The sequence below is a fragment of the Meleagris gallopavo genome, chromosome Z (assembly GCF_000146605.3).
Source record: "Meleagris gallopavo isolate NT-WF06-2002-E0010 breed Aviagen turkey brand Nicholas breeding stock chromosome Z, Turkey_5.1, whole genome shotgun sequence".
Classification (NCBI taxonomy): domain Eukaryota; kingdom Metazoa; phylum Chordata; class Aves; order Galliformes; family Phasianidae; genus Meleagris; species Meleagris gallopavo.
In genome coordinates this window covers 31,452,916-31,462,842 of record NC_015041.2, presented here as the reverse complement: position 1 = coordinate 31,462,842, position 9,927 = coordinate 31,452,916, and the positions used below count along the sequence as shown (strand labels likewise).

The 9,927-nt window shown below is 39.8% G+C and overlaps 1 protein-coding gene across 1 annotated transcript in view; it reads right to left on the bottom strand.

Annotated features, from left to right (window-relative positions):
- PIP5K1B (phosphatidylinositol-4-phosphate 5-kinase type 1 beta) overlaps positions 1–8,466 on the bottom strand; it is a 97,636-nt gene extending 89,170 nt beyond the window's left edge. The window contains 1 exon segment of the mRNA XM_010725716.3: positions 8,268–8,466. The gene's annotated coding sequence lies outside the window, so the exon portion shown is untranslated.
- Positions 8,467–9,927: the final 1,461 nt, after the last annotated feature.

Here is a 9,927-nt window from a genome sequence, read left to right as displayed (position 1 = left end):
AAAAGAAAAACAGACTTACAAACGGCTTCCCACCACAGTCTGCTATTATCCATCTAGTTTCAGCTGAAGGCAGATGCAACTGCTACTGGCATCTTCAGCTCCCATTTAAATATTCTGGACAATGTACATGTGAATGTTCACATCTGCTATAGCTAGTGATGCTATTCTGATATTCTACATTAAATAGGGCATTTACTTGAAATAAAAATGACAGATTAAAGACTGGACATAAAAGCAATCAAGCTTCCATAGACAAAAATAGAGAACACCCAAAGAATTTCAGGTAGTGTGTCAGTTACATCAACTAATCTTAAACCAAAGTGCTGTAGTATCTGTATGTACAACATACGAATAGAACAGATAACCTTTAACTAAACAGTCTGATATTAAATTGAAGCACTTTCTGGAGCCCTACACAGCCAAGCGAAAACTCTCCTGAGTTGTGCAAAGGCCTATGAGTTACTTGATGTTATTGTCAGAATCAACTCAAGCAAGTATCAGGTCATGCATGAAACGAAACAAAACAGTTTTAAAGAGATTTTTATCATAATTACTGTGGTTTGAGATTCTGAAATAAACCACTGTGGTGATTTGCTCCAGGGAGTGTGCCTCAGGGTACAAAAAGAATAAAAATAGATCAGTCTGCATCATCACTCCTTGCAAAGACAATTATATAATCAAGGCTGGAATATGACATGGCAATATGTGTGGTTCTTCTCCCCCTCCCCCCCCAAATAGAGAAGTTAGGCAACTTAGCTTCCAGTACTAAGTTCCAGCAGCATGTACTGAAGGATGCTTTACTGCTACAGTTCTCAGTAAGTGTCTTAATTTGATAAATTCCTGTTCGTTAGCCTTTTTTTTCAAACTGAACTTTTAATTACTGAAACACAAGCCTATTGTAAGAAGAATGAAACACTTTACTGGGTAAAACACACTGCATCCAAGGAGACAGGACAGTCCTCCAAACAGGTCAGGTGGAGGTGATATACATGCAGCAGACCTTGATGGTAGTATGTGGCATGTATCCCAGAGGTGAATCCCTCTGCAGTTCTCCATTTGCATCAGCATAGGGCTGATGTCTGTCAGCAGGTCTGGGCACAATCACCTGTGGTGCTATGCCACAATTCTGACAGAGACCACAGCCTTAGACTGCTGCAAGGCCTGAACAGCTCTTGTGCTCAGAAAATAAAGGCAGGTACACATGGAGAACCTCAGACTGGGCAGGGGACTTGCTTCAATCTCTTCTCAGACCTCTCTCCAGCATGGCCTTATCTCATGAGATCAAACATGCAGACTCATGTCCCACCATCTCAGCACCTGCCCGCTTCACAGGGACAACTGCCAGAGAGCAGGCTATGCAGCAAACTAACACAATGAAAGTGAACAGGAATGGCACTAAAGGCTTTGATTAGTTTTCAACATCCTGTGCTACCAGATTGTCACCTCATACCAATTTGGAGCTTTGATTAAAGCATTAAGACCTAAAGAGCACTTCTGAGAAGGACACAGTCCGTAATGCATGTACACAATGCTGGGAAGAGCCAAGGAGAGTGCTAAAGTTGACTGCACTTAATTGTACAGATGTTCATGCCTGCTTACTAGTTAATGATTGACCTCCACATAAGGTCAAGCAGCTGTTAACAAATTCTCTTTTTTTAAAATCACGTGTAAAAAAAACTCAGGCAACCAAAATATAAGGTAAGGTACAACTGCTTCAGAGCTGCACTGAATTCACGGTCTGATCTTAAGTGCACTTAACTACAGTCATCTTTCCTTGAGCACTTTCAAAGATGAGGTCTTTGTTATCCAACACTGTCGGGATCTTTACACCACTTTTCTTCTTAGGAAACTAAGGTAAGCAGAATATCATCTCTCAAATGAGCCTGGCATATCAATCTTAAGATCTATTTTCCACACCTTAAAGTTCCTGCAGGTAGATTCAAATACTGAGAAGATCTGTCAAACCCTGAGGTCAGTAACATGCAAGGCATGCTGTATCTGAGCTTTATTACAGCGGATTTCAGATACCAGAGACACGCAGCCAGTTCTATAAACTGGAATCTCCAGAGACAGAGCAAACAACAACTCACTTTCCTCTCTAAACAAGATTTCTATTGGTTCAAATTGTAAGAAAATACAGTTAGCATCCATTACAAAAATGTAGAGATAACGTTTTGCAAGCTAAAGATACCTGGCTGTACAAAAGGTATTTCTAAGGCAACTGCAGTGATTTCATAAATTAAAGTGAGACAAATATCTATAATCAGCCCTCACCTCTTTATAACTAAGGTTACAGAAGAAAGCAAAAAAGCCACTGTATTAATTAGCAGTAATTAGTTTAATGACTTACCTTTGCCTTTCCAGTAACTATCCGGTAATTGACTATTTCAGCTAACAGATGACATTAAGCTCAATTTGAGCCACAGTATTAAGAACTAGTAACTTTAAAGAGTTATTTGAAATCCTTTTCTCTACTGATGCTTTCTCTGCTAGCTCTTCAAGAACTAGTATCAAAAGCCAGTAGCTTAGAAACATGGTTTGAAATGTGTTTGTTTTACACTGAAACTTTGCATGCTAGCTGTTAACTAATCACAGCACAGCAGGAAGGCTTGTGCTCACTTAATAACATAGTTAGTTGGGTCAAGGAATCATAAATGAGGAAAACGCTGACTTCACTGCAGGCGATGCAGGCTGATGTGACTCGAAGTATTCCTTCACTGCCCAAAACCTCAGGCTTTGCTGGTCTGCTACAAGCTGTCAAATAAGGCAGATAATGCTAGGTGGGATCCATCAGTCTGCAGTAACATTTCAAACTCCACTGTAAACATACACAAAGTACGTAACAAAAGTTGTATTTAGGTATATACCAACATGCAACAAGACTTATGCTCTCTAATACCATCATAAACGAAAGGAAGAGAAGCAATCTTGCTAGCCCTGAAGTGAAGGCATGGGACAGCCTTACAAAATATCCAGTTTAGCTAGGCACTGGTACATTCCTTGGCTTTTTGGCATGAAGGGACCACAGTGCACTAAATCTGCTATTTAACATACACAGTTGATTAAAGTCTTTCTCCACAGCTCAAAATCAGTTGCCTGCATTACACATAATTCCAGGCAGAATGCTTGGGACTAAGCAAAGATGACTCCCTACAGCACCTCAAGATTTAGTTAACATTTTGAGCTAGTACTTCAGATACACCTGTGACTATCGAAATTTCTTCTTACAAACACTGAAGCATAGGAGTTTCAACAAAACATTCTTAAGAGTACATTTCAGATCTGAAATCACACACACACCATCTTAACCTAAATATTTATACTTATGAACTACTGCAACTTTTAATCCCATGAATGGGATTAAAAAAATCTACATTTGTTTGGGGGAAAAAAAAGTGAATTTAACAAGGAATATTTTAACAGGTATCCCACATAAACGAAGCAATTTACCGTTTGCACTGCTATTTATAAGATCTTCATGAGTGGCTACAATTTTTCAATTGAAAAGATCTGACGCTTTTAAAAATTCCCTTCTCAGTTTCAGTATTGGAAAAACTTCTGCTAAAAATTACCATTTCATCTAATTACAACAAAATTCAGAAGGGTACCTTAAAATTACACAGGCTTTTGTGTTTTCATTCAACGTTTGTGCTTTTTTTTAAAAATCTCATACTTGAACTCTGCATTTCCACACCCAGCATAACATTGTATGATATGTGTTCTTCTACCTTGAAATCAGATTTCAAACTACCCCTTCAACAATATTATCTCTGCTTTCTGCATGTGAATTACCAAACTGACATGACTGAAGATTGAAGTAGTCCCAGTGGCACGCCTCTGTAAGAGAGCACCACTGCAACTTCATCACGAGTAGAACAACTCAAGAAAAAGAGAGTGATCCTTCGTCATCCACAGTCCCAGTAGCTTCAAACTATTCTGCATATGAGGACAAGCAAAGCCCTGAAGCAAAGCAGGATTTCAATTTGGGTTTCTACTTTTATTTCTGCTGCTCAGAATTATGTAGTATTATTATTTGTTAATTCTTTACTGTCCTACTGTACTGATCTACAAATAGCTGGCAAAGGTTTTACAGTGTAAACAAAACTCAGTAACAAAATGTAGAAGTATCATTATTTAATAAGATGGCTTGTTACATCATCGCGTTTGTATTAAAACCAAAGCAGAAGCTGGGGACTCCTATGAAAAGGTTTTCTGTTTCCCAGCCAAAAACTTTCTTATAATACTCCCCTTGTTTCTCTATTGAACAAAGTAACTGAACTTTGTGGGATGTCTCTCTTCTCCCTCAGGATTGTCCCACTACCACTATGAATGTAAATATTTTCTCCTTTTTCCACAAAGCGTGTGTGAAGTTAAGTAGTAAATAAAGGACTAAAGCACCAGTCTCTCAAAGGCTTCTATGTCTTCATTCACTGAACTATATCTTACACAACTATCCATACTGACTTCCACCAGCTAAACTCAAGGAGAGTCACTAGCCTTGGCAGAACCTAGGTGCCAAGTCTGACCTAAGGCATGGCTCTCCATTCAAGACAAGTCACGCATACCTTCTTTCCAGACCTCTCACCCAGAGCATGAACAATGCCTTCAAAGACACAGAAGTACCATCTTATCTCTTTTCGGATTGGCAATTAGGAGCTCGGTGGGCTGGGTAGGAGACCTCCACAACCAGAATTTGTGCGGTAGGAGACCACACAAATCAGAACCACACCCTCTACTCTTTGAACAGACTCACATAAAATACACAAAGGAAAATCAAGAAGGTCCAAAAGAGAACCTGTGGATCTCCTATTACGCTTTGCACTATGAAGAGGTTAAAGGTGCAATCATCTTCAACAAGAGCCAAAAACCATCAGCTGAGAGATTACATTGCATTGTTACCTCTCCATCAGCAAAGATAAATTCTCAGCCCTCCATCCTCAGATAAACTTCTTCTAATATGATCAGTAGACATGTTGGGGAAAAAAAACCTTCCCTGGTGTACCACTGGAGTATTTATTGCCTTAGCAATGATTTTTTAGAATGATACAGACAAAAATATTCAGACAAACCATGTAACCAAACCAAGTCCTCTCAAACATGCAAGACACAGTAAAACGAGTGAAGTCACACTGAAACCTGAAGTCCAAGACACACCTCACACATCTCTTATTAGGAATCTGAATGCTGAACTGAAAGTGAAATAACTTTAAATAATGAGAACAATAATAAAAAAAAAAAAACAGCTTAGATGACACTACTGATTATGATAAAGTTCAATGCTCTCACCTGAGACTGTCAGGGTTCTTTTACAGCAGTTAAAAAATGTCTTTCTTTATCAGACAAACCACGTTCCACTGACCACACACCGTCCTACTGAGGAGGAAGCATCAACAATCTAAGCCAGTGCAAACTGACACACAGTAAATCTGGGCATGGCCTCGTACAAAGACTGCATTGCTCTCAGGCAAAAACACCTGATGCATGACACACTGAAATCAAGCCTCTAATTAGGTACAAAGGCAGAGTATCAGCAGAACCTTTCAATGCAGAAATCCACAGAATCCCAGAATCCTTACGTTTAACTCAATCATCCACTGAAGATTTTTGCACAAAACCATACCAGAAAGCACATGAAATTCTAAATTCTGTTTAAAAAACCCTGTGCCTTTACAGTTTGGATTAGGAAACAAAAATAAACAAAAACTCTCATATTGAGCCCAAATAATTATTTTCATTAATCTTCTTATTAAAGGTTGGCAGCAGCAGTCGCTGCAACGGGCTTTTTAATTACCCAAACTAAAACTTGGCTTCTACTCACTTCTCTGTGTCTTGAATGCTTACAGTGGTTTACCAATAAATGAGTTTGCTTGGAAAATGAAAATGGACAACAGAAACCCACTTCCCAAATCTTGTAAACCAACCAATTGCAAACAGTTCTCCCAATCTCTTAAGAGACCAGCAGAAATCTTTAGTATGCCAAATTTTTAAAACAACTATTTTTACACAATTTGACATGCAACTTGCAGCTCTGTTGTTGCTCTAAAACTCATCAGTAATTGTGGCGTTTCAATCTCTCAGGAAGAGCTACAGGAAAGAAGGGGACAGACTCTTCAGCAGGGTCTGTGGAGACAGAACAAGGGAAATCGGCTTCAAGTTTAAAGAGGGTAGATTCAGGTTGGATATAAGGAAAAAGTCTTTTACAGTGAGGGAAGTGAGGCACTGAAACAGCTTGCCTAGAGATGTGATTTATGTCCCATCTCCGGAGAACTTCAAGGCCAGGCTAGATAGGTGCTGGGCAACCTGCTCTAGCTGTAGGTATCCCTGTTCACTGTAGGCGAGTGGGACTAGATGACCTTTAAGGATCCCTTCCAACTCTAAGGGTTCTACTTACAATTCTAATTGTCAAACCACAGTTTGAGACATTGTATCTCATGCAGGTAATCCTTATTATCTACAAACAAACACACACCCACATCTTTAGATAAGGGGGGAAAAAAGAGCAGTCTGTAGAGAAGCCAAGAACTCTCTCACTGGTTTTCATGGTCATGGCTAATAGCAAGGAACTTCTCATGAGTTCACATATCCAAGCAGAAGCAGCATTATAGAGCTGGGACCCAGTCAGCAGCAGCACAATGGTACAGGACAGAGCCCAGCAAAGGGAGGAGCTCCCACCACAGCTGGGATGAGCTGTGTTGTGACCAGAAGACTGACAGACACATCCCTGCTGCAAGTAAGCTCTCACTTCATTGGCATCTAGCTGACTTGTATGGGTACTTGGTCCAAGAACATCTCATGAAAACAATCTCAGCAGGAGAATAAAACAAATGACTTTCCCAGACAGAACGTGACAGAAAGTTCTGAGTAGAAAACGGTCCAAGGAGAATTTGTCCCATTTACATTCTACAGCCACAGACCAGCCCTAGGGTTTCATTACCTATGGCTTCTGGCCACAAAGCAATATCCAGACCAACGCAGGCTTGAGACATGGTGTGGGCAGCAGCTGTTGTAAGCAAGCATATTTCCTCCTCTCAAGTAGGAATGCTGACAGCAATCTTAAATATGGCTCTCTCAAGATGGAAAGAAGCAGACAATTTTCTACCATCTAACACCACTTCCCCATCACTAGAGAGCCCCTTAGTGCCAGAGTACAGTCCTGCAAATGGCTGTACCAGCACATCACCTGCTGAAGAGCTAGTTGAAAAATAGCTTCCCTCTACACCAGTATCTTTTAATTAATGCAGATCAGTGCAGCAATCACATATTTACACTAAGCCTCACAAACCGTTTTGCAATCACAGCCAAAAAAGTGCACAACAGTTGCAGTATTTTTTGTCAACTTTAGTGCTGAAGGCAACATCCCATTATTGCACATCAAGCTTCAAACTTCAATACTAGTATTATTCTCCAGTTCAAAGAACGAAGCCATGTTTCTGGAGTTGCAAACAAGATTAAATAACTGCATTTGTAAATTACAGCAATATTTCTAAAGCTAAATGGTATTCAATTTTTTTACTATTTACAAAAGCAAACTATCTTCATATTTGTGCTCATTATACTTAATATAATTCTGATCATAAGCTAGCAATTCCATACAAAAGACACTAAGCTAGGCCTTTAAATTTTCGTTTGTCAGAAAACTGCAAACCAGTATGTTTGTGCAGAGACAAAAGGAGTTAAGTGGAACCCAATGTTGGATCCCTAGTACTCATGCTTGTAATGCAGATGTTCCTTAGCTTCGAAGAGACATTTTCAATGGTGTATTGCTGACCACAGCAAATCCCAATCAAATACCACAGTTACACAGATGGCAACAAATCTGATCAAAGGATAACAGACACAGGGAGCTGGCAGAGTGGTATGTGGTCACAAGGGATGGATCTCAAAGACAGAACTAACAATCAAAATGACTGGTTAATAAAAGGGCCACTATCCAGCACTCACATTACTTGACAACACTGCCCTACATCTATGCACGTACACAACATCACACAGGCAGCTTTACGAGTAACTTCCTTCTTGTCTATGGAAGAAATTAGCAATAACCTACCATTACCTTAACTGCGTCACACTGAAGAAATTAGCAATAACTTACCATTACCTTAACTGTAAAAACCTAATATCTAAAGTGCAAAAAAATTGCACAGCTGGACAATGGTGAAAATATACAATGCACGTGTAACACCTTCAGCCTCCCCCTACTTTGCCAATCAGAAATAAGATAGCTTTGCAGCAAGGAAGAGAGAGCAGTAAAATGGTAGACGTTGTACCTCTCAACACGATCATATGTTTTTTAGTTCACAACTGGAGAGTGAAGAGGGAATGTAAAAGATGGGATTTCCAGCTCACGGAAGGAGGACTTGAAGTTTCTTGTCCCAAAGGAGGAGTAAAAGCTCCAGAGGATTGTACAAACATGAAGAGTAAGACAAGATGCATGACCTCATAACCACAGCGGGAATCTGCGATGACAAATCAGACACTTGATCTATTTAGAGAAAATAAAATTCACAGTATCAGTGGTGTGTGCCCACAGTAAGCAAGTATAGTACAAGAGGGACTCAAACACAAGTTACACCTACAGAATGATGATGAGCAGCTGAGTTGAACCTAATGCCAGATGGCAGGGAAGGTTTGAGCATCCTCTTCCCAATTGCTGCTTTGCACTGTCAGTAGGACTTCAGAAAGCCCTTCATTGCACTTAACTTGCTCTAATTCTGCTACTTTGTTCAGACCACTGTGGGGTTTTGAACATTACTACACATATCAAAACACTCGTGTATATGCTTCTACAAATTTTATTTGTACCAGTTAGAGAAGTTTGCTTTTTGGCTTTTGCCATCTATAAATTTCAACTGTAGCACCACATAACCACCAGCAATAATCAAAGGCTCACTTTGGAACGACAACCAGTTGCAACCACTGTATAAGACTAATGCTCTCAGTAACAGCACACTACCATGTCCTGCAGGATGCTGAAACTTGCGCAGACACTGTACTGCTCATAGCTCCCCTCAAAATCCAACACAAAGTGGGGATGAAGAGAAGGCAGCGCCTTACAAGCAACTGGTCTGGGCTCTAAGGAAAGGCTGTTGCCAGCTTCTGTCCTGTAGCAGCTGAGAATGCCAAAACACTTGTCATGCCTTGGTTACACAGATGATAAACGTACAGAACAGACGCTGCACACATGAAGCTACAAGAATCAATAAGGTCATTTCTAGCACTACCTGGACTACATTACGCAAGCTGCAAAGAAAGCTTTTTTATAGTTTGTAGCCTATTCTGCTGATGCCAGAAGTACAAAAAATTCCCCTGCTGCCTAGAGACTCGATAATAAACAGAAAGAAAAAAACAACCAAGACTACTCCAAAAGCACACAAACACTGTTACAGCAAACAAGGTCAACACATGCTTATTTTCAAGCACTGTGGTTCAGTTCTCAGATAGCAGGAAGACCTAAATGTGTGACTGAGGATTATACACGGCCCTACACTAGCAGCTGAATCCAGGGAAAGAAACCCCCCCAATTTTAGTGGTTCCAGGATCAATTCCTAAACTTAGAACAAATTTTCCACTCCAAGCTTTATCTAGGTGGGTAAAAGGAAGAATCCAAGAAAGAGAGATTAAATGCATTAAATAAGAAGAGCAGAGAAAACCATTTATACATGTGGGCTTTACTTTTTCTTAGATACACTAATTATTAGAAACTGACCTTTAAAAATGAAACAGATTTGAGTATGTGTGTTTAATTCTCTTGTGAGTCAATTTTGAGATAGCCAAGAGGCAAAAAAATACATTACTGATGGGGGAAGCCGAGTAGAAAAAAGTGATGTTACAAACTAAAAAAATATTTTTCCTTTTCTAAGAGCGGAGAGAATCAGAATAGCAACTATAACAGGCATTCACAGGACTAAGTTCTCTCCGCTTTTAAGA